The sequence below is a fragment of the Dendropsophus ebraccatus genome, chromosome 10 (assembly GCF_027789765.1).
Source record: "Dendropsophus ebraccatus isolate aDenEbr1 chromosome 10, aDenEbr1.pat, whole genome shotgun sequence".
NCBI classification, from domain to species: Eukaryota; Metazoa; Chordata; class Amphibia; order Anura; family Hylidae; genus Dendropsophus; species Dendropsophus ebraccatus.
The window spans coordinates 74,263,062-74,291,013 of NC_091463.1; the positions used below are offsets into that span (position 1 = coordinate 74,263,062).

General features: G+C 45.4%; 1 protein-coding gene and 1 long non-coding RNA gene across 5 annotated transcripts in view; one reads left to right on the forward strand and one right to left on the reverse strand.

The window, feature by feature from the left end:
* Nucleotides 1–14,609: 14,609 nt before the first annotated feature.
* BICRA (BRD4 interacting chromatin remodeling complex associated protein) overlaps nt 14,610–27,952 on the forward strand; it is a 46,272-nt gene continuing 32,929 nt past the window's right edge. For 3 of the 4 annotated variants that reach the window (XM_069943356.1, XM_069943358.1, XM_069943359.1), the window contains exon 1: nt 14,623–14,899. The gene's annotated coding sequence lies outside the window, so the exon portion shown is untranslated. Of the gene's footprint in view, nt 14,900–27,952 lie in introns of all 4 variants that reach the window. The other variant, XM_069943357.1, reaches the window with a different exon arrangement.
* The window catches only part of LOC138766047 (uncharacterized), a 75,788-nt gene continuing 72,697 nt past the window's right edge, over nt 24,862–27,952 (reverse strand). Inside the window, exons 2-3 of the long non-coding RNA XR_011358671.1 lie at nt 25,030–25,160; nt 24,862–24,948 (exon numbers count right to left, since the gene is read on the reverse strand). This is a non-coding gene — a long non-coding RNA (uncharacterized lncRNA). The remainder of the gene's footprint in view (nt 24,949–25,029; nt 25,161–27,952) is intronic.

Genomic DNA, 27,952 nt, shown 5'->3' on the forward strand with positions numbered 1-27,952 from the left:
GAATCTTCCTTGGGTCATCTCCCCTTTCTGTGGGTGGCGGTACCCAGTGGCGTAGCTACCATTGCAACAGGGCCTGCCACGCCTTGCCACCGCACTGCCCCCCCGCCACCCTCAATCACTCATTGTTCTGCTTGCGGTCACAAGAGTCCGGCTTGTGCTGTCCTCTGGCTGATGCACGGCTGCCGGGGGTGTCGCGTCCTATCCCCGGGAGCGCACGCATCAGAGCTCACTGTGCGTCGGGGCTGGGACTTCCGGCACAGGGAGCATCTTAAATAGATGCTCCCTGTGCCGGAAGTCCCAGCCCCAGTGCACAGTGAGCTCTGATGCGCGTGCTGCCGGGGATAGGACACGCAGCCGCACATCAGCCAGGGGACAGTGAATGAGAAGAGAGGCTCAACGGCGTTGTTAGGTGAGTTTTGTTTTTGTTTTGTTTTTTCGTTTTTTTTATCTGCTTTGCACAGAGGGGAGAGGGGGGGACATCTATAAGGGGGGTAACATGGGGAAGGCATCTATAAGGGGCAACATGGGGGGCATCTATAAGGGGGACATCATAGGAGGGGAAACATAGGGGGCCATCTATAAGGGAGACAACATGGGGGGCATTTATAAGGGGGACAACATAGGAGGGCCATCTAAAAGGGGGAGGGGCATCTATAAGGGTGAGAACATAGGAGGGGCATCTATAAGGAGGACATCATAGAAGGGGTTATCTATAAGGGGGGCAACATAGGTGGGGCTATCTATAAAGGGGACAATTTATAAGCAAAAAACATGGGGGGGCATCTTTAAGGGGCACAATATAGGGGGGACCATCTATAAGGGGACAACATAAGGCAGACATCTATAAGGGGACAAGGCAGACATTTATAAGAGGGACAACATAGGGGAGGACAACAAAAGGGGGCCATCCATAAGGGGAACAACATAAGATGCACAGTGGGGGGCATATACTTCAATGGACTACACAGAGGAGATATCTATAAGGGGGCTACAAAGAGGAGGGCCATTACTATAGGGGATGCACATCTACTAGGATGTCATCTACTATAGGGGAACCTTCATGGGAGGGCTCTCAAAGAGATGCACCCGGGGCCATCTATAAGGTGGCTACACAGAGGGCATATACTATAAGGGGGTCACATAGAGTCAGGCTACCCACTAAATGAGGGTGTAAAGGGGCCAATACAGATGTGCAGTATGTATAGTGATGAGGATGGTGCCAGAGTGAGGAGCCTAATATGTCTGTCTGGCAGATTCTGTGGATTCGTGGCTCGGAGAAGTTCTTATAACGGCCCAGGGCAGATGATGAAGAAGATGAAAATGAGTCCCCTGTGAGTCACTTGATATAACTGCACTGTAATGTATAAGGTATATAGACCCTGTATGGAGTTGGGGCCAGATCTTTATGACTGTTTGAAGTGATATTAATCTTTGTACAGTGGATTATTCAGTAGCAGATGTGGTGTTAGTCAGTATGTGGTGGTGTTAGTCAGTAGCAGAGGTGGTGTTAGTCAGTATGTGGTGGTTTTATTCAGTAGCGGCGGTGGCATTAGTCAGTATGTGGTGGTGTTATTTGTTACTTGTTATCTGGTACTGTTTTTTTTGGTCTGGGCCCTCACACACACAGCCCCACAGACCAAAGAATGGTAATAGAGCAATGTAAAGAACTTATTTTATTTTATTTTTTCATATAATTTTTTAAAGTTTTTATTTTTTAAAAAACATCAAATAAAACTAAAGTTATACAAGTTACATATCATTGTAATCGTAAACCCCTAAAAAAAAAATTGCATCTGGTCCTGACTCCTGGTTACATCTGACTACGCTACTGCCTCGACCCTTGGATACTACATGTGGCTGTATCTGTATTACTACTCCAGGTCCTGATCACTGGCTTTCTCTAGACTGCACTCCTGATGCTTTAGCCCAAGGATGGGGAACCTTCAACCCTCCAGCTTGTTGCCTTCCAACTAATCTTCAGACTTTGGGTCTGACCACATTGTGCTCTGACAGCGACACTGCCATTAGTATACAGAGTGGTGGTCATGCTCTTACCAATCTGTACAAAACCACTGGAGAAATAGCTGAGCCAATGTCTCCTTTAAAAAAAAAAGCCCCATCAGAGATGTCAGAATGAAAAGCATGGTGTCTTTACCCCTTGGCAAACATATGATAGCTCTGTGTGTCTTCCATCAGATTTATAATAATCTATAATAACCATAATACGAATTATATTTCCACTAAAACTTAAAGGGGTATTCTTTTAAATCAACCTGAGATTTGTAATGTACTTCTAATAAAAAAGTTTCCAGTTTTCCAGTACTTATCAGCTGCTGTGTGTCCTGCAGGAAGTGGTGTATTCTTTCTGATCAGGAGAGCAGAAGAGGTTTTCTATGGAGATTTGCTGCTGCTCTGGACAGTTTCTGACATGCAGAACACAACAATCACTGAGCTCAAGGAGATCAGTGAAAGATTCCAATGATTCATTGTTGTGTTCTGTTGGTTGATTCGTCATTGCCCCCACTAGCCAGAGTCCTGCTCCACACTGATGAGGGGCAAATACCCCGAGACGGCTGTCTGTGGATGGATGCCTGCCTTTGTAAACTCTTGACAAGTCGCTATACTCACCAGAGTTAGACTTTGACACTAAAGGGGCCACCCTGTTGTTTCCCTATTTATGTTCCAATACTCGCAACCGAATGGGGCTTAAGGGGATCAGGGTGGCTTGGTGCTCTCCCTATCTGGAGGCACCCATTGGCAACAGGCTGGGGATATCTGGTTATTTCCATGTTTTGAGACTCGCAACCAAGGCTCCATGGACCCCCTTTTTTGCACAGTTCCTGACATGGACAGAGGTGGCAGCAAAGAGCACTGTGTCAGACTGGAGAAAATACACCTCTTCCTGCAGGACATACAGCAGCTGATTAGTACTGGAAAACGTGAGAAATTTTTAATAGAAGTGAATTTCAAATCTGTATAATTTCCTATCACCATTTGATTTGAAAGAAAAAGATTTTCACTGGACCACCGCCTTATTACATGGGCCAATTAGGAGGAGCAAGTGAGTGCCAACCTGTCAGATTAGCGCTCGCTTTATAGGAAAAATCAGCCAACAATCATCTCAAGTCTATGGTCGGCTCGCAGTGAATAAAAGTATTCCTTAAGGCTTTTAAGAGGGAAAACTCCGAATAGCCTTGAGCCATTAATAGTCACATCTCTCCAGGGGATCCTTAAATCTTAAGAATTGCCTATTTCCCTGGTTTCTTTCAGTTAACCACCATTGTCCTGGAATGCATAGAGACCTGAGGATGGACTCTGCTCATTGTACAGCCGCCTTAGTATGTAAAACCTTGTCTTTCTTGAACATCTTCTTTAGCCTCCCACAGAGCCTGGAACCATTATTATAGACCTTAAGACAAAGGATTTCTTCCTCAGGGGACTTTGTTGTATTGTAAATGGACATGGTTGCAAATGTTATGTTGCTTTTAAGGGGTGGTCTTATTACAAGCCCATCCATATGTCCTATTAGGACCCTATGAGGATCAGCCAGAAGTGCTGCAGATACTGTGTACTACTACATTTCTCCTGCACTGATCAGCTGATCACAGACAGCTTTGGCATGCCATGCAAAACAGTGATATTGCGTTTACACAGAGAGATTTATCTAACAGATTTTGGAAGCTAAAGCCAAGAATGGATTTGAAAAGAGGAGAAATCTCAGTCTTTCCTTTAGGACCTGATCTCTGTTTATAGTCTTTTCCTGGCTTTGGCCTAAAAAATCTGTCAGATAAATCTCTCTGTGTAAACGCACCATGAGGTTCCTATACAACTATAATAGCTGTTGGCCGAGCCCATGTTCAGCTGACAGCTATTCCCTCTCATTTCTCCCGCACATTCCACTCCATCAGAACAAGCCACCTAATGCTGCGTTTACACAGAGCGATAATTCGATAATACGATTGACGATTTCGAAGTTACGATTTTTTTTATAACGATCAGCGTTTAGATGGAACGATATATCGTACGGAAAAATCGTTTTGCGATCGCTTAAGCCTATCTCGCACATAGGTAAAATCGGTGAACGACTGTTTACACGGAACGATCTGCGAATTTTTTCCGAACGATGAACGATTTAAGATCAAAATAAACGATTTCTCGCTCTTTGTTTGATTGTTCGCTGCGTTCACACGTACGATTATCTTACTAATTCGATTGTTATCGTGCAAATTCGCACCATAATCGTTCCGTGTAAACGCAGCATGAGGGGGCAGGTTATCTCCATTGAAATTGAAGGCCCCTTCAGACAGGCCAACATGTGCCAGAAATGAACACCGATTGGATCAGCGCTCTTATTGCTGTGTTTACACGGCACGATTATCGTTCGAATTTTCGCCATTACGATCGCATTTGAGCGATAATTGGCTCGTGTAAACACAGCGAACGATCAAGCGACGAGCGAGAAATCGTTCATTTTGATCTTTCAACATGTTCTCAAATCGTCGTTCGCTAAAAATTCGCAGATCGCTTCGTGTAAACAGTCTTTCACCGATTCACCGATATGTGTGAAATAGGCTTAAGCGATCTTAAAACGATTTTTAAGCGATCTTAATAGCGATTTTTCTTACGAATTTTAATTATTTTTCTAACGATTTATTCGTCTAAACGCTGATCGATATAAAAATCAAATCGTTGCTTCAAAATCGTTAAACAATCGATTGGGCGAATTATCGCTCCGTGTAAACGCAGCATAAGTGAACATTATAGGCCAATGGGCAACCAACTAATAATGCCTGCATAAACAATTCGATCAGCTAATGAACGAGATTGCTGAACCTCATACATGGATTCAGAAGTGTGAACACACCTTGTGTCCAGAGCAGAAAAGGGTTTCTATGAGGATTTGCTGCTGCTCTGGACAGTTCCTGTCTCGGACAGAGGTGGCAGCAGAGAGCACTGTGTCAGACCAGAAAGACTACATCACACCCTGCAGGACATACAGCAGCTGATAAGCACTGGTAGACTGGAGATTTTGAAATAGAAGTAAATTAAAAATCTGTATAACTATCTGAAACCAGTTGATTTGAAATAAAAAGAGTTATTAACAACCTAATATCCACAGACATGATCTATCACAGAAGAGGTGGTAAGCTGCAATGATGAGATATTGGATCCCTTGTCTTCATTCTTTACTATCTCACACAGGGATTATATTTGCTGTTACGTAAGCTTCACGTGGACAGTCTCTAATAGGTGTCAACTGGACTATATGAACCAGCAGGTGCTGGTGAGGTTGGTGCATAGCCGGAGGTACCAGGGAGAGAAGGGAAGTGATAAAGTCAGAAACATACTGGGATCATATGTCACTAACCATACTGTCACACATCAGGAGAAGAATCAGGAATTAAGGCCCTATTACACGGAACAATTATCAGCCCTATTTGTCCGTCACAGGCGATAATTTTCCCGTGTAATAGAAGGCAACGATCAGCTGACATGAACAATGAAAGACAAACGACTATGATAGCAGTGATCTGCTGCCATCACCCCGTGGAATAGGAGCGGCGGCAGCAGACCGCCTCTATCCTCTATGGGCTGCCCGGACGATCTAGCGATTACCTGGGCAGCCCCCCCGCGGCCCCTCCTGCACTCACCCACTCGCTGCCGCCGCATGTAGTAGCGCCAGCAGCGAGCCGGGAATTAGGAGCAAACGAGCGCTTTCAGCTCTTGTTTGCTTTACAATGTCGCCCCGTGTAATAGGGGCTTTAGACATGGCAAAGACGCACAAGAGGATCAGTGAGCAGAGAAGAGTATAATATGAGAGAGATCAGACCACTGGGACCACCACCCATCACAAGGGCCCAGGGTCTCCTGTGTATATAGAGTGGTAGTGCTCCATTAAATGTCTATGGGACCGACAGATAGCAGAGCTCTGTATTCAAGTGTCAATATCAGTCTCATAGACTGTGAAGGAATGGTGGTAACAGTTCTGTTCACACAGCAGATGGAACCCTGTAAGTCAATGATGAATGTTTTTAATGGGAAAACCCCTTTAACCAAATGTTTGTTTTTTTTTGTTTTTTTTCTTCCCCATTCACTTCTTGATTCTTACCTACTTCTTTTTTTTCTCATGTCTAGACACCACCTCAGTTGGCATGAGACAATCGGAAAGGGGATTCATCAGAGAAAATGACTTTACCCCAGTCCTCAGCAGTCCACTCCCTGTACCTTTTGCAGAATATCAGTCTGTCCCTGATGTTTTTTCTGGAGAGAAGTGGCTTCTTTGCTGCCCTCCTTGAGACCAGGCCTTGCTCCGAGTCTCTGCCTCACAGTGCATGCAGATGCACTCACACCTGCCTGCTGCCATTCCTGAGCAAGCTCTGCACTGCTGGTAGCCCGATCCCGCAGCTGAAACACCTTTAAGAGACAGTCCCGGCACTTGCTGGTCTTTCTTGGGCGCCCTGGAGCCTTTTTGGAAACAATGGAACCTCTCTTCTTGAAGTTCTTGATGATGCGATAGATTGTTGACTGAGGTGCAATCTTTCTAGCTGCGATACTCTTCCCTGTTAGGCCATTTTTGTGCAGTGCAATGATGACTGCACATGTTTCTTTAGAGATAACTATGGTTAACAGAAGAGAAACAATGGTATCATTCTTACTTATGGTGGTTTTACACGGAAAGATGTATTGTTCGAATTTGCACGATAACGGTCGAATTCAAACGATAATCGTACGTGTAAACGCAGCGAACGATCAAGCGATGAGCGAGAAATCGTTCATTTTGATCTTTCAACAAGTTCTCAAATCGTCGTTGATCGTTCGCAAAAAATTCGCAGATCGTTCAGTGTAAACAGTCTTTCAACGATTTCCCCTATGTGTGAGATAGGCTTAAGCGATCGCAAAACGAATATTCCGTACTATGTATCGTTCCGTCTAAACGCCGATCGTTATGAAAAAAAAAAAATCGTTCATTCAAAATCGTTAATCGTGCGATTGGGCGAATTATCGCTCCGTGTAAAACCACCATTAATCATGACAGATTGATCTCCAGCCCTGTCCTCATCAACACCCACACCTGTGTTAATGGAGCAATCACTGAAATGATATTAGCTGGTCCTTTTGAGGCAGGGCTGCAATGATGTTGAAATGTGTTTTGGGGGATAAAGTTTATTTTCTAGGCAAATATTGACTTTGCAAGTAATTGCTGTTAGGCTATGTTCACACGTAGCAAAACTGGCGGAATTCCGTTAGTCTCCATCTCATAATGGGAGTCTATGGGAGGCGCGCGCTGCTGTTCATTCTTCAGCACGGAGACGCTGTGAGAACAGCAGCGCGCGCCTCCCATAGACTCACATTATGAGAGGGAGGCTAACGGCATTCCGCCGTGGCATTCTGCTAGTTTTGCTATGTGTGAACGGGGCCTTAAGCTGATCACTCTTTATAACATTCTGGAGTATATGCAAATTGCCGTTTTAAAAACTGAAGCAGTAGACTTTGTAAAAATTAATATTTGTATCATCCTCAAAACTTTTGCCCAGGACTGTAATCTGTTCTGGGACCGTGCTTGTAATCCAAATCCACTCTTAAACCAAAGCAAATTTTCCCATAGGAAATTATAGAAATGCAGACAATTGGTTCCACACCCCAAAAATAATGATTTATTATTCTGAATGACATGTAAAACAAATGAAACAAACATTCAGAAACAGCAGAACATGTGATATTATAAGTTACTGTACAGTAATGGAGAGGATGGGAAACACAAGGGCGGACAGAGACTGCAGGGAGCATGAAGGAATAAACAAAACAGATGTGGGCACATACATGCAGCGCTCTCTGTCCGGGGAGAGAGGGGTTACAGCAGGGGCGGATTAACTTTACCATAGGCCCCGGGCTTTACCATAGGCCCCCACCCCACCCCACCCCACTGTAACTATGGCAGCACTAGCCTGGCGTTCATAGTACAGGATAGATAATGTCATGATGTCCTGATTTGTGCAAAATTGCCATTAAAAAAAACTGTGATTTTTTGCAAATCATGGCGGAAGTGTATCCAGGAGACAGTACACCACTGAAAGTATAAGTCTTTTTGGGTGGTCATGGGCCCCCCAGGAGCTCAGGGCCCTGGGCTGCCGCCTGGAACGCCCCTAATATAATCCACTACTGGGTTACAGCTATGGAGAGATTACCTCCACAGTCCTGTCCCCTGATGTAAGCCCCAGCCTGAAGTGGATCTGCTATAATTTGGAAGGTGAGGGAGACTTCCTAGGTCAGAGTACAGTGCTGTAGACCACGCTGTGCAGACCATGCCCCTCCCCCACTCCCACCCAGTACAGGGAGCTCTCAAACCAAAGCAATGCTCCTAAACCAAGTCACAATTTTGAAAAACTGTGAGCTCTTAAACCAAACGCTCTTAATCCAAGTTACTCTTAAACCAAGGTAGCACTGTATATAGAATCAGCTTGTCTTGATGCATGGACCATTTTCAGCACTAATATAAGCCTCTCAGAGCCCCCCTTTAATGTCTGGATGCTACATCATAGTAGTATGTCCAGTATGCAGTATATATGTTTGGACATGAAGGCTATATATAAAGGGGTAGGGAATCTTGGCGCTCTAGCTTGCACAACTACAACTCCCATCATGCCTGGACAGTCACAGCTAAAGCTTGAGGCATGATGGGAGTTGTAGTTTTGGAAAAGTTGGAGAGCCAAGGTTCCCTAGCCCTGCTATAGAAGGAGTTAACCTGACAGCTCCTCAGCAGCATCTGTCATTCTACAGCTGTTTCAAAACTACAATTCCCATCATGCCTAATAAGAGTTGTAGTTTTCCAGCAGGGAACACATATCAATGTATAGTGCACGAGCTGATCGTAAAGCGAGAGCCGCTCCTGTCGTCAGCCGAGGGCCGGCACCACCGGGGTCGTCCCGGGCGCACAGACCCGGCACACAGAGCGCCGCTCGCACTATATATATGCCGTCCTGTCGCCCCCGAGATGCGCCCGTGCCCTCCCTGTCACCGAGAGGACGCTGTGCCATTCAAATCCAACCAATGGCTGCGCACAAACAAACCCGGAGCCCCTCCCCCTTGATTAATTATTACGCACGGCGGTCAATCACTTTCAACACGCCCAATCGGTCAGCAGGGTGGCCCACAAGGTCCCGCCCACTTCGCCTGAGCCTTGGCCAATCACAGTGCGTTGTTGTCTCTCTGGCAGAACCAGTTTATAATGGCTCCAGCTAGGACCCCGGCTATAGGCGGCTTGAGCACTGCCTGCTTGGGAAGCTAGGAACATAAATAGGCTGAGAGAGAGGAAGCAGAAGTGCTGGGAGATCTCTGGGTGTTGTGTGTACACTACTTGTATAGCTCCTGCTGCTACTATGACATACATACACTACAGGTGGCTGAGGACAGTCATACACTGGTACAGTCATGTATATTCAGGAAACTCTGAATAAAGATTGTTTTATAATTGCTTAAAGGGCAATTCCATATAAAATGTCATTACTGGTAGCAATGCAGAAGCGGGATTAGCCTAGAGCAGTGCTTCCTGATGCAAGACTACAACTCTCATCATACCCTGACAGCCTTAGATACGATTTACTGGTGCACTACCCGACCAAAGTCACATGGTAGTCATAGCCATTAGCTGGTCGGAATATAGCCGCCATTTTTGTGCAGGGATGGGGAACCTTCGGTCCTTTAGCTGTTGCAAAACTACAATGCCCATCATGCCTGGACAGCCGAAGGCTGTCCAGGCATGATGGGCATTGTAGTTTTGCAAGAAGTGGAGGGCAAAAGGATTCCTATCCTGCTGTAGTGTGGATCCTAATGCTGCGTTTACACGGAGCGATAATTCGCCCAATCGAACGATTAACGGTTTCGAAGTAACGATGTGTTTTTTTTTATAACGATCAGCGTTTAGACAAAACGATATATGGTATGGAAAAATCGTTATTGCGATCGTTTTACGATCTCTTAAGCCCATCTCATCTTAACAGGGTGAATCGGTGAAAGACTGTTTACACGAAGCGATCTGCGAATTTTTAGTGAGCGACCAACGCCGATTTGAGAAGTTGTTGAAAGATCACGAAGAACAATTTAGCGTTCGTCGCTTGATCGTTCGCTGTGTTTACTCGAGCCGATTATCGCTCAAATGCGATCGTTATCGGGAAAATTCAAACGATAATCGTTCCGTGTAAACTTACCATTAGGCTATTTATTAACGGTTCAAAATTTGTATACACAATTTTTAGGCTATGATCTCATCATGTATTCCCCATGTATATACTATAGCATACACCCACCAGGCCTATAGACTTTAAAGGGATTATCCAGCGCTATAAAAACATGGCCACTTTTCCCCCTACTGTTGTCTCCATTTCAGATGCGGTTTGCAATTAAGCTCCATTTACTTCAGTGGAACTAAGTTTCCAAACCCCACCCAAACTGGAGACAACAGTAGGGGGAAAGTGGCCATGTTTTTGTAGCGCTGGATAATTTAGCAATATTCCTTTAAATGCGCTTTTAAGTCCTGCAAAATATAATAGATATGAAAGCAGTCAGTAGTCGATGCAACATCTCTGTATTAGAGCTGCGGTCCCTCCCATTCTCAGGTCTGATCCCCTGGGGCCCATCCAATAGCGATGGCCTATCCTAGCTGTACATCATCTATTCATGAGATAGAATTTCAATGCAAATTGTAACTACTAGGCCCCTTACAATATCAGACATCGGACGTTGTGGTTGTTCACAAGCCGTGAGATGTGCTCATAGATATAACGGCGATAGTGGACATTATGGCCCAGATTTATCAATCTGCCCGAAAACCAAAACTGATTGGGGAGATTTGGTACAAGTACGCCAGTCTTAACTTAAGTCCCACCCCCAGCGCACGCCTCTTAGTGAATCTGGAAGGTCGGGCACAGGTGTAGATTTGGATTATGATGCCTTCTCCCCGCCTTGTGAACCGGCCTTAGGGTAGCTTCACACGTACCGACTCGCAGCGTTAATAACGCTGCAAGTCGGCTAGGTCCTGGCAGATCACTTTCACTACATACACACAGCGGTCTGAACGACCGCTGCGTGTATGTAATTGTGACGGCCACTTAACCCCTTCTGTTGCCGCCCGTTCAGACCGCTGCGTGTATGTAGTGAAAATGATCTGCCAGGACCTAGCCGACTCGCAACGTTATTAACGCTGCGAGTCGGTACGTGTGAAGCTACATGGGTTCATACTGAGTAATTCTCATCACTTCTTTCGGCGGATAGCGGAATACACCGGCCCATAGAATGGTGTCTATGGAGCCGGCGGAAAGGCGCGCGGACAGACAGCGGAATTCTGTGGACATTATCCGCGAGAATTCCTCAGTATGAACCCACCCTCAATCATGATAAATGAGGCACAGGAGGAGTGGGGGATACAGCAGGTGTACACCAAGGAGAAGGGGCAAATCTGCACCTTCTCTCTGGTGTAGGCCCCTGCTGTACTTTTCATAAATGTCCCCCATTGTGACCACAGCCACCAATCACAGCTCAGCCCTAATATCTTCACAAAGCTGAGCTGTGATTGGTTACTATGGGCAGAACCAGACTGTTTGGGTTTCAGGCAGATTTAAAAATCTGGACCTACGACTATTATGAGGCCTCATCCCACGTGTGTTACAGCCATGGGTCTCAGCCTCATCAGGACTGTCCACCCTAAATGTGGCGCATATCTGTACAGTTACCCCACTCCCAGCATCTTATCAAAGATGCTGCCCGGGCAGGGGGGGGAGGGTCCGTTACAGGCATTCCACGTCCGTGAGGAACACGAAACGTGGGAATGCAGCCTAAGGATATGTTCACACTACGTAAAACTACGGCCGTAGTTCTCGCCGCAGAACTACGGCCATAGTTTTCAGGAGTGGAACAATGCCTTATTTTAAATGGGATCTCGTCCGGAGCGTACACACACCATATGCGCTCCGGCCGGGATCCCATGCGGCGCCGGAAAAAACTGCCGCAGAAAGCCCTGTCAGTTCACACAGTGAAGCGAGCGGCTCCAGCCGCTTGCTTCACTGTGGGCTATGGGAAGCTCTGATGCGGGCGCACGCTGATGTACCCGCATCAGAGCTCCGCGGCCGGAAAGATCACGTAATGTGAACATAGCCTAAGGCCGTTCATCAACATACAGCTGGAATAACGTCAGATCCTATTTTACGCGGAACCTATCCTATTTTTGTGCAAAACACAGGCGTGTGCATGGGGCTGTAGAAACCAACGGGTCCTATATTGTCTGCAGTCGCCTACAAGAAAATACATCAGTGTACAAGGGCCCCATTACACGGACAGATTATCACGTGATAAATCATTATACCGTATATGTGTATGCAGGAGGCAACGGTCAAAGAACTAATGAAAGCTCCTTTCTATGTCACTGATGGCATTTGTTGAGTTGACCATAAAATCATTGTTAACCGGTCACAGATCATTCGTAATTAGGATCGCTCGTACACTAGGGTGTATGAACGATAGTAACTAATGCTGCGTTTACACGGAGTGATAATTCGCCCAATCGATCATTTAACGATTTTGAAGCAACGATTTGGTTTTTATAACAATCAGCGTTTAGACGAATAAATCGTTAGAAAATTCGTAAGAAAAATCGTTATTGCGATCGTCTTAAGATCGCTTAAGCCTATCTCACACATCGGGTGAATCGGTGAAAGACTGTTTACACGAAGCGATCTGCAAATTTTTAGCGAACGGCCAGCGACGATTTGAGAACATGTTGAAAAATCAAAATGAACGATTTCTCGCTCGTCGCTTGATCGTTCGCTGCGTTCGCACGAGCCGATTATCGCTCAAATGTGACCGTCATCGCCAAATTTTGAACGATAATCGTTCCATGTCAGCGCAGCTTAAGGGTTATCATTCCCTGTATTATGGTGAATGATTTCAGGTCGTTCCCAAAAACGCTCGCAATTGTTTATCGTTAATCGGTGGAAGCGAAAAATCGCTTAGTCTAAGGGCCCATTTACACAGAAAGATTAGATTATCTGCCAAAGATTTGAAGCCAAAGCCAGGAATGGATTTGAAAAGAGGAGGAATCTCAGGCTTTCCTTCATGACCTGTTCTCTGTTTATAGTCTGTTTCTGGCTTTGGCTTCAAATATTTGGCAGATAATATTTCTGTGTAAATGGACCCTAAATCAGGGATAGGTAACCTTTGACCCTCCAGTTGTTGCAAAACTACAACTCCCATCATGCCTGGACAGCCGTTGGCTGTCCAGGCATGATGGGAGTTGTAGTTTTGCAACAGCTGAAGGGCCGAAGGTTCCCAATCCCTATCCCTAGACTAAATGGACCCTAAGGGCCCTATTCTACCGGACGATTATCGTTCGCATAATCGTTAACGATTAACAATCTCAAACGACCGCTATTGCGAAAGACCTGAAAACATTTACTCATTTCCATGGAACAATAATCGTTACTTATGATCGTATTTGCAATCGTTTTTTCATCGCTATTGCCTTCGTATCTACTGCGAACGACCGAACGACGACTTATTCAATGCCAACGATTTGCGAACGTTTTGCGAACGAGCAACGATAAGAATAGGTCCAGGTCTTAGAAAGCGGTCAACGATTTCTCGTTCGATCGTTAATCATTAACTGCTATTCAACCGAACGATTATTGTTTAGATTCGAACGATTTAACGATAATCTGAACGATAATCGTCCGGTGGAATAGGGCCCTAAGGCTGGGTTCACACTGCGTTTTTGCAATCTGTTAAACGAATACGTTTGCAATCCGTTAAATGTACACGTTTTATGGGAAAAAACGGACGCAAAAACAGATGCAATTGTGTGTCATCTCTTTGGATCCGTTTTTCCATTGACTTCCATTATAAAAAAAAAAAAAAAGATTGAAACGGATGTTTTTTTGTAACGGACACAAAAGACTACGTTTTTCCGTCCGTTAAAAGTAACCAATTTAAAACGGATACGTTGAACGGATTGCAAAAAACGCGGCGTGAACCCAGCCTGAGCTGAGGTGACAGCTGTCAGTAACCTGCGGTCAGGCCGGGACTTGTGTCCTTGAAGCCGATGCCATAACGTGCGTGGAGCCTTAGGCCGTGTTCACACACATTAAGTCAGTGTTTTTAGCTAAACCAAAGAAAAAAAAACACTGAAAAAGGGGGGGGGGTGGGGGGGGGGGGGGGGAATCTTTCCAGTTTTTCCCGTCGGCTTCCGTCCTTGGATAGAAGAAGAAAAAAGTCTCCATATCCAATGTATCCTATTGTGAGTCCTGAGTGAGTCCCTATCCTGTCCGCCTGAGTGTGTGGGGAGTTCAGCCCCACTTCCCTATCCATGAAGATGGTGTCATGTGGGGGAGGGGGCTGCTTTGTCACACAGGTTGCTCTGTGAGGGTGCAGGAGCAGCTCTCCCTCTCCTCGCACTATACACCCAGCTCTCCCTCTCTCTCTCTCTGGAGGGAAACTATGTAAGCTATTAGCTCTTGGGCTGCTTTGCATGCAGATGTAAGCAGGCAGTGCCCAGTGTGAGGGCAGACTTGCCCTCAGCCCCTCCTATTTGGGTGGGTTCCATTGTTTTGGAGGAGGGGAGAGGAAGGAGGAGACACTCCTGAGTGGGAAGTGAGAGGAAAAAAAAAAAATAACCCTCCGCGATGATTTTTGGCCGAAAAATGAGAAATTAATGCGTGTTATTTTTTTTGTAGCCGGTGACACGTGATCCGGGTCCGGTGGGAGCCCGGAGCCCCCCGCTATGCCCGCCGCCGCTGCACCATCCGCTCAGGCGCTGCGCTAACCCTCTATGTGTCTAGGCCACTTGGGTCCTGCATTGAGAGCCCGTGCTGGGATGACTTGGAGACCCCGGGCCGACTGCTGCTCAAACACCGCGGTGAGTTTGTTACAATTGTAGCAATTTCTCTTTAAATCTCTATAAGTCTGCCCTTACCTGCACCCTCCGCGGGAGCAGCCGGGGATGGGGGAAGAGGGGGAGCAGCCGGCCCCCCCTACACCCAACACCACCCCCCCCTGCCCCTGCTCTCCTGCAGCTCACCCCCCTCTCCTTCCCTCTCCTCTTCTCCCTGTCACGTCTGCAGGATGGAATGGGGCTTCTCCTGCAAGGTAGTGGGGTGCAGCTTCATCCCCCCCCTCCCCCGGGGCCTGCTCATCCCCCGGCCGGGGATGGATGCAGTGCACACAGCACTATGGCATAGGGGGCTGCACTGTCAGGGCTCATCTATGGCACTGCACCCCTCTATTGCACTGGTGCCTAGTGGCATTGCATTGTATCCTATGGGCTAGAGGCTGTGCAAGTGTCCTGGAGCTGGGGCCTGTGCTGGAGAAGAGGACAATGAAGAGGAAGTGATGCTCAGGATTGGGGATCCCTATATATATATATATATATATATATATATATATATATATATATATATATATATATATAGGAAGGCTCTATAATACTGTGTGTCCTTAACTTCACCAAACTACTGAATGCTATATATATATCCCCTATGGCTTATGCTGAACTACAGCTCCCCTCTGGCAGGGTATGATGGGGGTTGTAGTTTGGTCCAGGTTGGGGAAATGCTGCGCTAGATGTTTGCATTGGCTTATAACAGGGATGGGGGATCTTCGGCCCTCCAGCTATTGCAAAACTACAATTCCCATCATGCCTGGACAGCCTTCGGCTGTCCAGGCATGATGGGAGTTGTGGTTTTGCAACAGCCAAAGGGACGAAGTTTCCCCATCCCTGGTTTATATAATATCTATTGTGTCTAAAAGAATGGAGGTTAGGAGTCTCCTTTAAAGTGCCATCTCCTAATGTTTTTTTAGGGGCCCTGCTATTGCGTACAGGGGTTCCCTATATAGGATCGGAGTGCTTTTTGTGTTAGGAGTCGGGGAAAGCCAGGTCACTTTGTCATATGACTGTAAACAGGGGAAGGTGTTTATATGGAGTATTGTGTAATGGAGGGATTAGAAGAGGTTATTCCTTAACCTGCTCCCAGATTAGGGGGATTCCCTTTCATCTGTGGCTGATTTAGGCAGGGGTTTCCCTTTAACCTGCACTGGTAGGCAGATCCACAAATCCTAAGGAGTCTCTGCTCCTGCTTAGTATGGGGGGTTATCTCCAGGTCATTCTAGGGAATCACCATCCAAAACAAACAAACAAACAAACAATGAGGGGTTTCCCTTTAAACCCACATTAAGGTCATCCTGTATATAAAGTACATGTGATTTGTCTATGAGTCTCCTATCTAATCTGTAGTGTCAAGCGGACCTGTCAAACTGCTCAGATTCCACAAAGTTCTCTGAACCTGAACACTCGGCATTTGATTCTCTGCTGCTGCAGAAGTTTGATGCAGCCCTAGGGAGCCATAGCCTGTGTCCATGTATTCCTGACAGCCCTAGGGCAGCATCCAACTTCTGCAGCAGCCACTGGGAATCAAACACTGAGCATTCGGGTTCGACAACACCGCTCAACTCTAGTCGTCAGATGTATGTAATAATGTTTTATACCTGTAAGGGTTAACACACTTCGGTATACCAGTGACCATGGATGGTTAATCCTTAAGGGTCCATTTACACAGAAAGATTATCTGCCAAAGATTTGAAGCCAAAGCCAGGAATGGATTTGAAAGAGGAGAAATCTCAGGCTTTCCTTTATGACCTGATCTATGTTTATAGTCTGTTTCTGGCTTTGGCTTCAAATCTTCGGCAGATAATCTGTCAGATAATCTTTCTGTGTAAATGGACCCTTAAGATAAGAAATAATGCTGCATCTTGGCTTGCGCCTTTAGCTTGTACCCATGATGTACACAGGTCTATAGCTAGTAAGCTCTACGTGTAGCTGCGATCTCATCTACTAGTTGTGTATAGTGTGATTTATTATGCTTCTCCCTCTATACATAATGGACTAGTTCATGGTAAATAGGGTTGAGGGTAGAGATGAGCGAACCACAGGCATGCTCGAGTCCATCCAAACCCGAACGTTCGGCATTTGATTAGCTGTGGCTGCTGAAGTTGGATAAAGCCCTAAGGCTATGTGGAAAACATGGATATAGTCGTTGGCTGTATCCATGTTTTCCAGACAACCTTAGAGCTTTATCCAAGTTCAGCAGCCGCCACTAATCAAATGCCGAACGTTCAGGTTCGGATCGACTCGAACCCGAACCCGGTTCGCTCATCTCTAGTTGAGGGTCATTGTCGTGGAAATATCTGGAAAGATCAGGGGGTTTCCCTTTAACCCATGCCTCAGCCTTATTTTTAGTTGACTACTACATTGAGGATCAATCTATGCAATGTAGTAGTTGTGTTTGTTGTTGTTTTTTTTTTTGCATTATGTTCTGATGCTAAAGAAGTTAGTGCGGCTGAGAAAAAATGTAATTTTAGTTTGTTAGTCCATTATATTTTATTACACATGACTTAATGGTGAACTCAGGATGAGGTCATGTATTTCACATTGCTCAGATAGCGCCAACATATTCTGAAGTGCTGTACACAGAGTCTCACCATTCACATCGGTCCCTGTCCCAGGCTTGGATTACCCAGTCTGAAACCAGACGTTAGATTATTTTCTGGATTATTATACAGTGTCATTCAACCCTCTTACGCTTTGTTGTGGCTGCCAGGAACCATCTAGGAATGTAGATGTTCATAGAAAAATTACTCTATTAAACCTATTATTTTTTATTTAATTAAAAAAATGTGTTAGAAATTTTTGTCTGTACAGTATATAAGGCGACATATGGAGGGTGAGCAGCAAGGCAGTATGGATTGCCCCAAACTTTCTCTCACTACAGCCAGTATCATATGTGTTATATCTCTATCACAGCCACACAGGTCCCGGTTTGATGGGTGTCAGCACCCGACTTGATGGCATCGCATTGTAACTTTGATGCTATCGGTTCTGGACATTAGGGTGCCTTTACACGGAGAGATTTATCTGACAGATTTTTAAAGCCAAAGACAGGAACAGCCTATAAACAGAGACTGAGATTTCTCCTCTTTTTAAATCCATTCCTGGCTTTGGCTTCAATAATCTGTCAGATAAATCTCTCTGTGTAAAGGCACCCATAGACCTATGGCTGGGCCTGTGACTTGCAGTTGTGATATAGATGTAAAACTGCCTCTCTATTACATTAATCTGAAACGGGCCGAAACTGTACTGAACTTTCCAACCTTCCGTACTTCAGTAAAAAAAAAAATGTCATAGGGGGCTCTATGATGTCGAGCATGTTGTGGAAGAACATGGGCTGCTCTCATCTGTCATTCCTGTAAGGGCAAATTCACACAGGGCAGGTTTTCGCCGTTCTTAGTGTCCGGGATTGTATTCGGCCGTGGATTTTACCTGCACCATTATGAAGGTAAAAATCTGTGAGAAAGCAGTTCTGTAGTGAGGTGAGTAAAGAAAAGAGGGGAGAGCAGAAGTTCCTTGTGTAGTTTCCTCATGGGTCACTGTGCTCCGCTGGCTTTCTGACAGGGGTAACACGTACTGTAACAGTAGGAAGGTTGCACTGTAAAATGCTAAAAACTGGACAAACTTTCCTAAGTGACCACCGCTCCGGTACGGATTAGCAGTACTGTGAATCCCCTTTATGTCAGGTATAAACCTTTTGCATCTCATGGTGTTGGGTTATAGCGGACTGTGCCCAACAATAGAGGCATCTGTACATACTTAGTATGTGGTTTTGGTCATTGTGTACATGTTGTGCTGTAGATTCCCCTCAGTCACACGTATGTGGCGCAAACCCTGTACACTTGTCACATTCCATTTCCCTCTTTTGCTTGTTTTTGGTTCTAACCCTTGATTTATTGTACTACTAGGGGTCTAAGGACTAGTCCCTATGCACCGTTATTGCAGGAGTGTGGACATTGTGGATCGCACATTGTAGTAAATGGGCTGCTAAGTCCTCCGCATTTATGTTGAGACACCTTGATTCTTAAAAACACTATTGAGTTGCGTCTAAACCAGGGATGGGGATCCTCCACCCCTCCAGCTGTTGCAAAACTACAATTCCCATCATGCCTGGACAGCCAAAGCGAAGCTTTGGCTGTCCAGGCATGATAGGAATTGTAGTTTTGCAACAGCTGGAGGGTCGAAGGTTCCCGATCATTGGTCTAAACCTTCAGTTTTGGTTGAGCCTAATGTGGTAATTGTTCCCCGGCTAACTAAGGCCCTGTTCACATCTATGCTGCTTATTTACATTGTTCTGCAAGATCATAGTAGCAGCACAACAAAAATGATGGCGCTGCCAAATCTGTCACATGACAGACATCAATAGCGCCTCACAGTCTCTACTGACTACAATGAGAGCTGTCATTTTACAGTCACTGAGTTATTTTTTCTGGAATTTTTTAAATAATATGAAATTAAGCATCCGCAGCTTAATTTTCTGGTCATCTCAATTTAAAGGGGGTGTCCGGCTCTAGTACAATATGTTCTATTCACTGCTATAGTACTGTCAGTGTTTGCTATGTGTACTGTTTGTTTTGTACGCTACACAAAGCTGGAAAACCTCTTTAAGCCGGTCATACATGTAAGATCTTTCCCGCCTTCTTCATATATATGCGTTCTCATATCAGCTGAGCGTATATGTATACTGCCATAGGGGGGGGAACAATGGATCACACCGGACTGTTTTTTTCCCCCCATACGCATTAGAACTGGCAGTGAGTCTCGTCATAGCCCTCAGGATTTATTGACCCCTGTACATATAGACAATACATACATCATCAGAAAACCATAGAACATGCGTTCTTATCGCCAAACAGTGTGGTTTACATATTAATGAGGAACAACACAGACAATAATCAATCTGATAGTTGCGCAATTTTTTTGTAAAACCACACACCGCACTGCGTTTTCTATGTTTATCCTTGTGTATACATAACATATACAATTACTTATATAGAATAACACAAGAATCCTTTTCCCTACGTTTCACCGTTTTCTGTTTGTTTGGGTTTTGTTTTTGTTTTTTTGCTGTATAGCATAGTGTACTTGTCTATGCTATTGTTTACAGCAAATAAAAATCTTTTTTAGTGTGATCTGTGAACTATTTTATAGTATATAGCATTTTATAACGTGTATATGTTTTTAACTCTTTCAAGAGTATAAACGTGTGCATTTTAAAGGTTTTTTTTCATTGGGGTAAGTTATCTTCGAGCTTTTGGAAATAAAAATGCAGCCTTGCATGAATTAGGCAGGCTGAACTTAAAGTGGATAACTTTCTCGAATTAGAAAAACATTTTAAATGTAAACAAAAAGTCAGTGTGAACCCTTTTACATGGTCAACGGGGGAGAATAAGGAACGCCTTTCTGTGATTGGCCCTCATTTACTAAGCCTTCTACTATTAAGGGAGAACTCCGGCCGAATCTAAAAATCCAGGGGTGGGGGAAACATAATAAAGAAACTATGCTTACCTGTCCACGTGCCCCCGCAGCGTCTCCAGCTCTCTGTCGGCGCCTGGTCTACAGTTTCTCTCAGCTTCCTGCATCATCGCATCCCAGATTGAAGTACCCTCTGAGGGTGTCCCTCCTCAGTCACTGGCTGAGTGGACCTTTCTGACTCGTGGCGTCACCGTACCAGGAGCTGCAGGAGGTTGGAAAGGGTCCATGAATGGTGGCACTGTGCTTCGGAGGGATGGGTAAGTTTGACTTCTTTATTATGTTCTCCCTGCCTGCCCGGGGTTTTTAGATATGGCCAGAGTTCTTTAAATTTGTGGCTGGGCCATATGGACAATCACTGAATCGTGTGGCTCTTAAACTGATTTCATTGGGCGCACGAAAGATCCATTCAGCCAACAAACAAGTGTTTGCTCATTTGTCAGCTGATCGCTGGCTTTTTTACATAGCCGGGTAATTTAAAGGAGAAATCCGGTGTTTTCTAAAAGCCGTAAGTCTGCAGGGGGAGGGAGGAAATTGATTTCAAGTAACAACTTACCTCTCCTTGTGCCAGCTCTGAGCAGCGGGAGCGTCCACAGAACCCCTGCCAGGCTCCAGGATCTCCGGGGTGTCCACATCATGACCCAGCTGATGGACTGGCCACTCAGCCAATCAGTGACGGGAGTGGCATCCTGCATCAGTCAATGACTGGCTGAGCAGCCAGTACATCATCCGGGTTTTGACGTCCAATGGCCGCTCACCACTGGCATATGGAGACGTACACTCATCAGACCAGGCGAGACTCATCAGACCAGGCAAAGTTTTTCCAATCTTCTACTGTCCAATTTCGATGAGCTTGTGCAAATTGTAGCCTCAGTTTCCTGTTCTTAGCTGAAAAGAGTGGCACCCGGTGTGGTCTTCTGCTGCTGTAGCCCATCTGCCTCAAAGTTGGACGTACTGTGCGTTCAGAGATGCTCTTCTGCCTACCTTGGTTGTAACGGTTGGCTATTTGAGTCACTGTTGCCTTTCTATCAGCTCGAACCAGTCTGCCCATTCTCCTCTGACCTCTGGCATCAACATGGCATTTCCGCCCACAGAACTGCCGCTCACTGGATGTTTTTTCTTTTTCGGACCATTCTCTGTAAACCCTAGAGATGGTTGTGCGTGAAAATCCCAGTAGATCAGCAGTTTCTGAAATACTTAGACCAGCCCTTCTGGCACCAACAACCATGCCACGTTCAAAGGCCCTCAAATCACCTTTCTTCCCCATACTGATGCTTGGTTTGAACTGCAGGAGATTGTCCTGACCATGTCTACATGCCTAAATGCACTGAGTTGCCGCCATGTGATTGGCTGATTAGAAATTAAGTGGTAACGTGCAGTTGGACCGGTTTACCTAATAAAGTGGCCGGTGAGTGTATAATTCCCCCTGCTGGCTGCCGGCTTTAGAAAACGCCTGTCAGCTATTAAATGTGCTTTTGCTTGTTCATTGATTGATTGCTGGCCCTTTTACACCTACTGAAAATTGGGAATAGTTTGCTGATAATTGGTCCATGTAAAAAGGACATTTACGCACATTGGTCCCGATTTCTCAATCTGAAACCAAGTCCATCTGGTTCTGCCAATCACAAGCCTGCCAAGCTTGTTAAGAGATATGAAGCTGAGCTGTGATTGGTTGCTTTGGGCAGAGTGATAAATCTGTGCACACAACAAGGTCAATAGCTGGGCAGGTTTAGAGGGAAACACGTCATAATTTTTTTTTCCCTCTAAACCACACCGCCCCCCGTCCCTTGAGGTTTTCTTGTGCTTATGTTGTGGTTATTTTGTTTTCTCTGTGACTTTAATTTGGGCAAACCATAGAATCACGAGACCTCAGTTACACATAGAAGCCATTCTAGAAACTTGTCCCGGCATCATAGGATAGCACATATGATAGCTGTCAGCCATAACCTTATTCAGGGAAGGGTTCAGACCCCCCCATACACATTGGTGTATGCCCCCTTAAGAAACTGCTGAATAGATTTTTTTTTTTTTCCTCTAGTAGTATTCATTTCTATCCCATGTGAGTCATAAGCTTGTTCTCTGTATGATGCCACATCTGTATAGCATTAGGTGGTCTGTGGTGCCATGTGTCTGTCAGGATGGGTAGCACCCAAGAGGCGCTCATTGTGCCAGAAGTTTGTCGCCACCATGCTAAATTGTTTGGCTTGTGTTCTGTTAAATAAAGTTTATTCTATCGAATCGCCATAGAAAAGTGGTGGCTGGATTGGTTTAGCCGACTACTTCTATCTGTGGTATTGTTTTAAATCAGTGTGCTTGGAGTCATGTAAGGCCGTGTTCACACCCTGTGGTTGAAATTATGCAAAAAGAATTGTGTTATTTGCCACACTCCAATGACTAGCCTGTTATTCCACCGCAACATGTGAATAATATCTAAGACCGTGTTCACACATGGCGTCATGTTGTGGAATCTGCAGCAGTTTATAGTATAATACAAATAGATGGAGTCGACATCATGTAGCAGAGGTGACAGCGCGCACTGCTCATCTTTTGTTTGACACATGCGGATTTGCAGCGAGATCCTGTAGGTGTGAGCTTACTCTTATAGCCATTGTTTCCTTGCCATTTGCTCATTGCGGCTCTATGTAATAACTGTACATTAATAATATATATTGACTCCTCCTGTCAAGACTGGATCCTTATGCCAGCAGCAAAGACTCTGAGCGTGCAGTATGTGAATTATGGCATGGATGGTGTATAGGGTTAGAGCATCTATAACACAGCTATATGGTGATGAGGCTGGAGTGTGTGTTCTCTCCTGGAATCATCATAGTGAGCGGCGCCTTCTGCGTCGTCCTAGTGAGCGGCGCCTTCTGCGTCGTCCTAGTGAGCGGCGCCTTCTGCGTCGTCATAGTGAGCGGCGCCTTCTGCGTCGTCATAGTGAGCGGCGCCTTCTGCGTCGTCATAGTGAGCGGCGCCTTCTGCGTCGTCATAGTGAGCGGCGCCTTCTGCGTCGTCATAGTGAGCGGCGCCTTCTGCGTCGTCATAGTGAGCCAATTTCACGCAGTTGTTCTACATGGAAGAATCTATTCCTAGATATGGGCAGAGTGATTAGCTGATAGTCCGATATAACATTGTCATATTGACAGTAAATCAATTGTTAGACTGTCTGCTTGTTCCTAAATAAGTGTAGCAGCCCTTCCAGTGGTCAGCCATGCCATCTTACTCTTTATTGTGCTCTGTAGCGTGTATTACCCACCACCTCCTCATTCTATACATGCCATTCAATGTCGACATGCTTGTCCCTTGTTTAGCGGAGCCGCCGCCGTCGTCATTGTTTCCAGTATGAAGGCATCCCTAGTTATAGCGCACATTATGATAAAATAGTTGAAGTTAACGGTCACCTCCAATGCACCTGTATAGACTTGTATTGCCCAGTTCTGACAGCCTCCTTGAGGTAGTGACCTAACAGGATATATGAAGGGTCCTCTGCTGCATACTGCCCTTAGAGTTGTAATACCAGACACAACCTGAGTTACAGGTGTGGCACTGTTTTTGGAAGGTTTTTCTAATTCTGGATAATCTCTTTAAGCTTGTTGTGTTTACATTTGGTAGTAACCCTGTCTTATAGCTCACCAGAATAGGGGCGCCTGTACTCGCTAGGGTGATACGTAGCGTTGTTGTTCTCTTCTTTTCTTTTTATTCTTACATGGAAATGCCATCCCGGATCGTTCTTACGTCTCGTGCATATTTTCATTAGTTTGTTCCTCCAGGGACCAGAAGCCATGTGTGAGACTGAAACTCATTACCATCCTCACCATGATGCCCGGCGCTGGTTTCAGCGGTGGAAACATGACATATTGTTCTGCCAGATAAAGGGAAGCACAGAGCGGCTTATATTTCTGAGCAGCCATAGCGCCTAATGGGCCTGTTCATAGCGATGGAGCCTAATCTGCATGTGTCCTGTCCCTTCCGTCTCTAACCTTGAGCTCTGCCGTGGAGCGTTGGTGATGGCTGTTTGTTAGGTGGTGATGTGATGGATGGCATAGGTGGGTAGTCCTGTTCGCTGTGCATGGCAGGCAATGATCCGGTCAGCAGATGCCATGAGCGCTGTAATAGGAAGCCTGTGCGCCAGGTATTTGTGGTGCCTCCTGCTATGGCGGGTAGATTGTACGGCCTGCTATGCTACTTCCCTGCCTAGAAATAATTTGGTGTGAATGTTCAGGACAAGTATTTCCTGTCTGATGCTTGTCCGTCCTTGCCAGGAAAATAGGACGGAGCCGGAACGACAGCCTTAACCTCATGCTAGATGCAAGGGTGCAAATAGCCTTAGTGATCTCACTGGACCTCTTCTGGAGACAGAACAGGAGGATACATTTTATATATATATATATATATATATATATATATATATATATATATATATAATGTGTGTGTAGATAACATTATATCCTATATCAGTATACATCTTACCTGCAATTCACCTTCTATGAGCTTGTTTCTTCTCTGTGCACTGACTGTCTGTGCCTGGAAACCACCAACAAGCTGGTTCCCTGCTGAAAACAGATCTCAATTCTAGTAATGGCTACTATGATCCAGGGTATGACATAACCCATACGTTACGGATGCCTACATACCTGGGTATACTAGTGTACATGGTATAGTGAGTAGGGTGGCAGTTGTTGATTCAGTAGAAACACATCAAAAGCACGACGGATCAGTCAACAGCAACTTATTGATGGTTTCCAGTGAGCTACAGGATGTTTTTCTGTCAGAATAAGAGGAACAAGGTGATAATGATATCTTCCATAGATGTTTGGGGTTTCAGAGTGAAGCATGTATAGTATTATAACAGTTGCTCCCCGGCTACTGCAAAACTACAACTCCCAGCATGTCCTGACTGCCTTATAGTTGCATTTTGCAACATCCGGAGAGCCACAGAAAGAGGATCATTGTATTACAACCAAGTCATTCAGGTAAATGACCGTTCATGCATCATATGAATAGGCTAGGTCCATCAGAGAGCTGCGTTGTAATAGAAAAGGGGCTCGCTCCATGGTCTCTATAGAACATATGGTGTAATAAATAGAAAAAAAAAATGTAAGCAGCTAGGGATGCGATATCAAGCTTATTGACTGTTTCCAATGACAAGTGTCAGGATTGTGATTGCAGCTCTGGACTCTATGGGTGTTTGCTGCAGATTTGAGGTCGTATTCAATCATTTAGTTACGGCATCATAGCTGCAGCAATGGCGTGTGTGAATAGCACCTTAAGGGCCCCTCAGTACAGGCTGAGTGACAATACTCCGTGTTTACATAGTGCTCAATGCTTTCTACAGATTATATCTCTGTGAACCACGTTCAAAGGTGAACACAGGCCTGTAGAGGCCCTGGGCTGCCCGCTGTATAGGAGTGCCGCTGCTATTCGTGTCGTATGTTGTCATCGCTCCTAGCATGGTGCAGCGGACACTGAAGGAGAGCGCAGCTCTGGAGGGAGATGTACAGAGATGTGTGCTGCTGAGCTCATCACAATGTAACCAGGAAGTGTACGGCAGCGTCTGTCTGTCAGGAAGCCGCATTCTTCTTTAGTCCTGATGAAGAGCGACTTCCTGTAATGTAATAGCCCAAGGCGGCAGCACCGTGTGAGGAAGGTTATCCTACCAGATGCCAGCACACATTTGTTGTTGTTTTTTTGCATTGCAATGTGAATAGCCCTTTTTTTTTTTTTTTGGCAGTGACATTTGACGCTGTTTTGTGCCTCATAACCTCTAGTGTACGTTGCTTTCTTATATACTCATCCCTGCAAGGAGTGATGGGGGGGAGAGCGACTGTTAGCAACACAGCGTCTATTGTACTCTATGGTATCCATACCACCTATTGTTTCTATTTCGGTCCCGCAGGGCTGGCAGCTGATCTGGACGCAGCTGTCGGCTTTACCTAATGACCAGGGGAGTCCCCATCCAAGTGAATGTTGCCTTAAAGGGGAACTTTAGGGTATGTTTATGGTTGAAAACATGTACTCTTGCATTCTGCATTATTCTAATACGGAACTGATAATGTGTTCATGGTGGCACAACCCTTTTCAAGGGTTATGAAGAATAAGAAATCTATAGCTGCTTGCTTCCAAAAACAGCGCCTCACTTGTCCTCAGGTTGTGTGTGGTATTACACCCGGGCTCCATTTACTTCAAGAGAACTAGGCAGCAGTACCACACACTAGCTGTAGACAGTGGTGGTGCAGTTCTAATCCTCGATAACCCCGTGTATGGAACAGATTTTCACTGAAAGAAATCTTTGCGGTGAATCTGTTACGTGTGAATATACCCTCATCTAGAATGCTTTGAGTAGATAAGATTAGTGGATATACTGATAAAGGTTTGATCTGTCAGTGCTGAGGCTGTGGTTGTTTACACAGTATGTATGTGACACCCCGCAGTCTTGCCATACATTGGTGACTAGTCATAGGTGAGTACACTGGCAGTGATGGCGCCTCCAGTCCAGGTATATACATCACTATTACACAGATGAATCTCCAGGTCAGGTGAGGCCGTCACTTTCCTGTATATCACGTGCTGGGATTATCCATGACTCTTACTGTACTGCTCATTTGTTCTATGTTCTGGTCCATATTGCCCAGCAGTCCCGATCTGTCTGTGGGGATGTTGCTGAGTGTCATTGTCTGGTGATCACATAGTATGGGGTATTTGTATGTGATGTCTCCGCTGGCAGTGCTGATGGTGTACATTATGCTGTGTATGGGGACAGTGATTGCAGCGGCCTGTGTTGCCTATGCCATGTTTCCACTGACCGCAATGTGTTATACCTCCAGTACCTGCAGTGTGCTCTGTGCTGTGTATGCTATGCTTCCAGTCACTGTAGTCTACTCTGTGCTATGCATCCCTTTCATTTATTTTATGCTGTTTGTTATATGTACAGTGTAATGTGCTCTCAGGGACTGTCATATTATGCCAGGTCTCCTGTAAGTGCTGCTGGCACTGTGCTACAGTGTGTGCTATCTATGCCATGTCTTCAGTGTACTCTGTGCTGCTCATGTGATGTTTCCACAATCAGTTTAACATTCTTTGTGCTGTACATGCTGTACGTGCAGTACCTGTAGTGTATTCTGTGCTGTGTGCTATGCCTCCAGTCACTGTAGTGTACTCTGTGCTGTGTGCAATACCAGTAGTGTACTCTGTGCTGTGAATGCAGTATCTGTAGTGTACTCTGTACAGTGTATGCAGTACCTGTAGTGTACTCTGTGCTTTATGCAGTATCTGTAGTGTACTCTGTTCAGTGTATGCAGTCACTAATGTACTCTGTACTGTGTATGCAGTAACTGTAGTGTACTCTGTGCTGTGTAGGTACAGTCGGGTGTATATTTTCTGTAGCGGTCACTGGTTCCCCTCTCAGTCTTGTATACATAGGAAGCATCTGGTTACTGCCTTGTTGTCTTGCTGTTTTTGGTGACAGCTGGAGTCTGTGTACTCCATATATTTCCTGACACGGCTTTGCCCTCGTCTACATGTTGTGTACTTGCTGGTAGAAGATGTCTTCAGCACAGA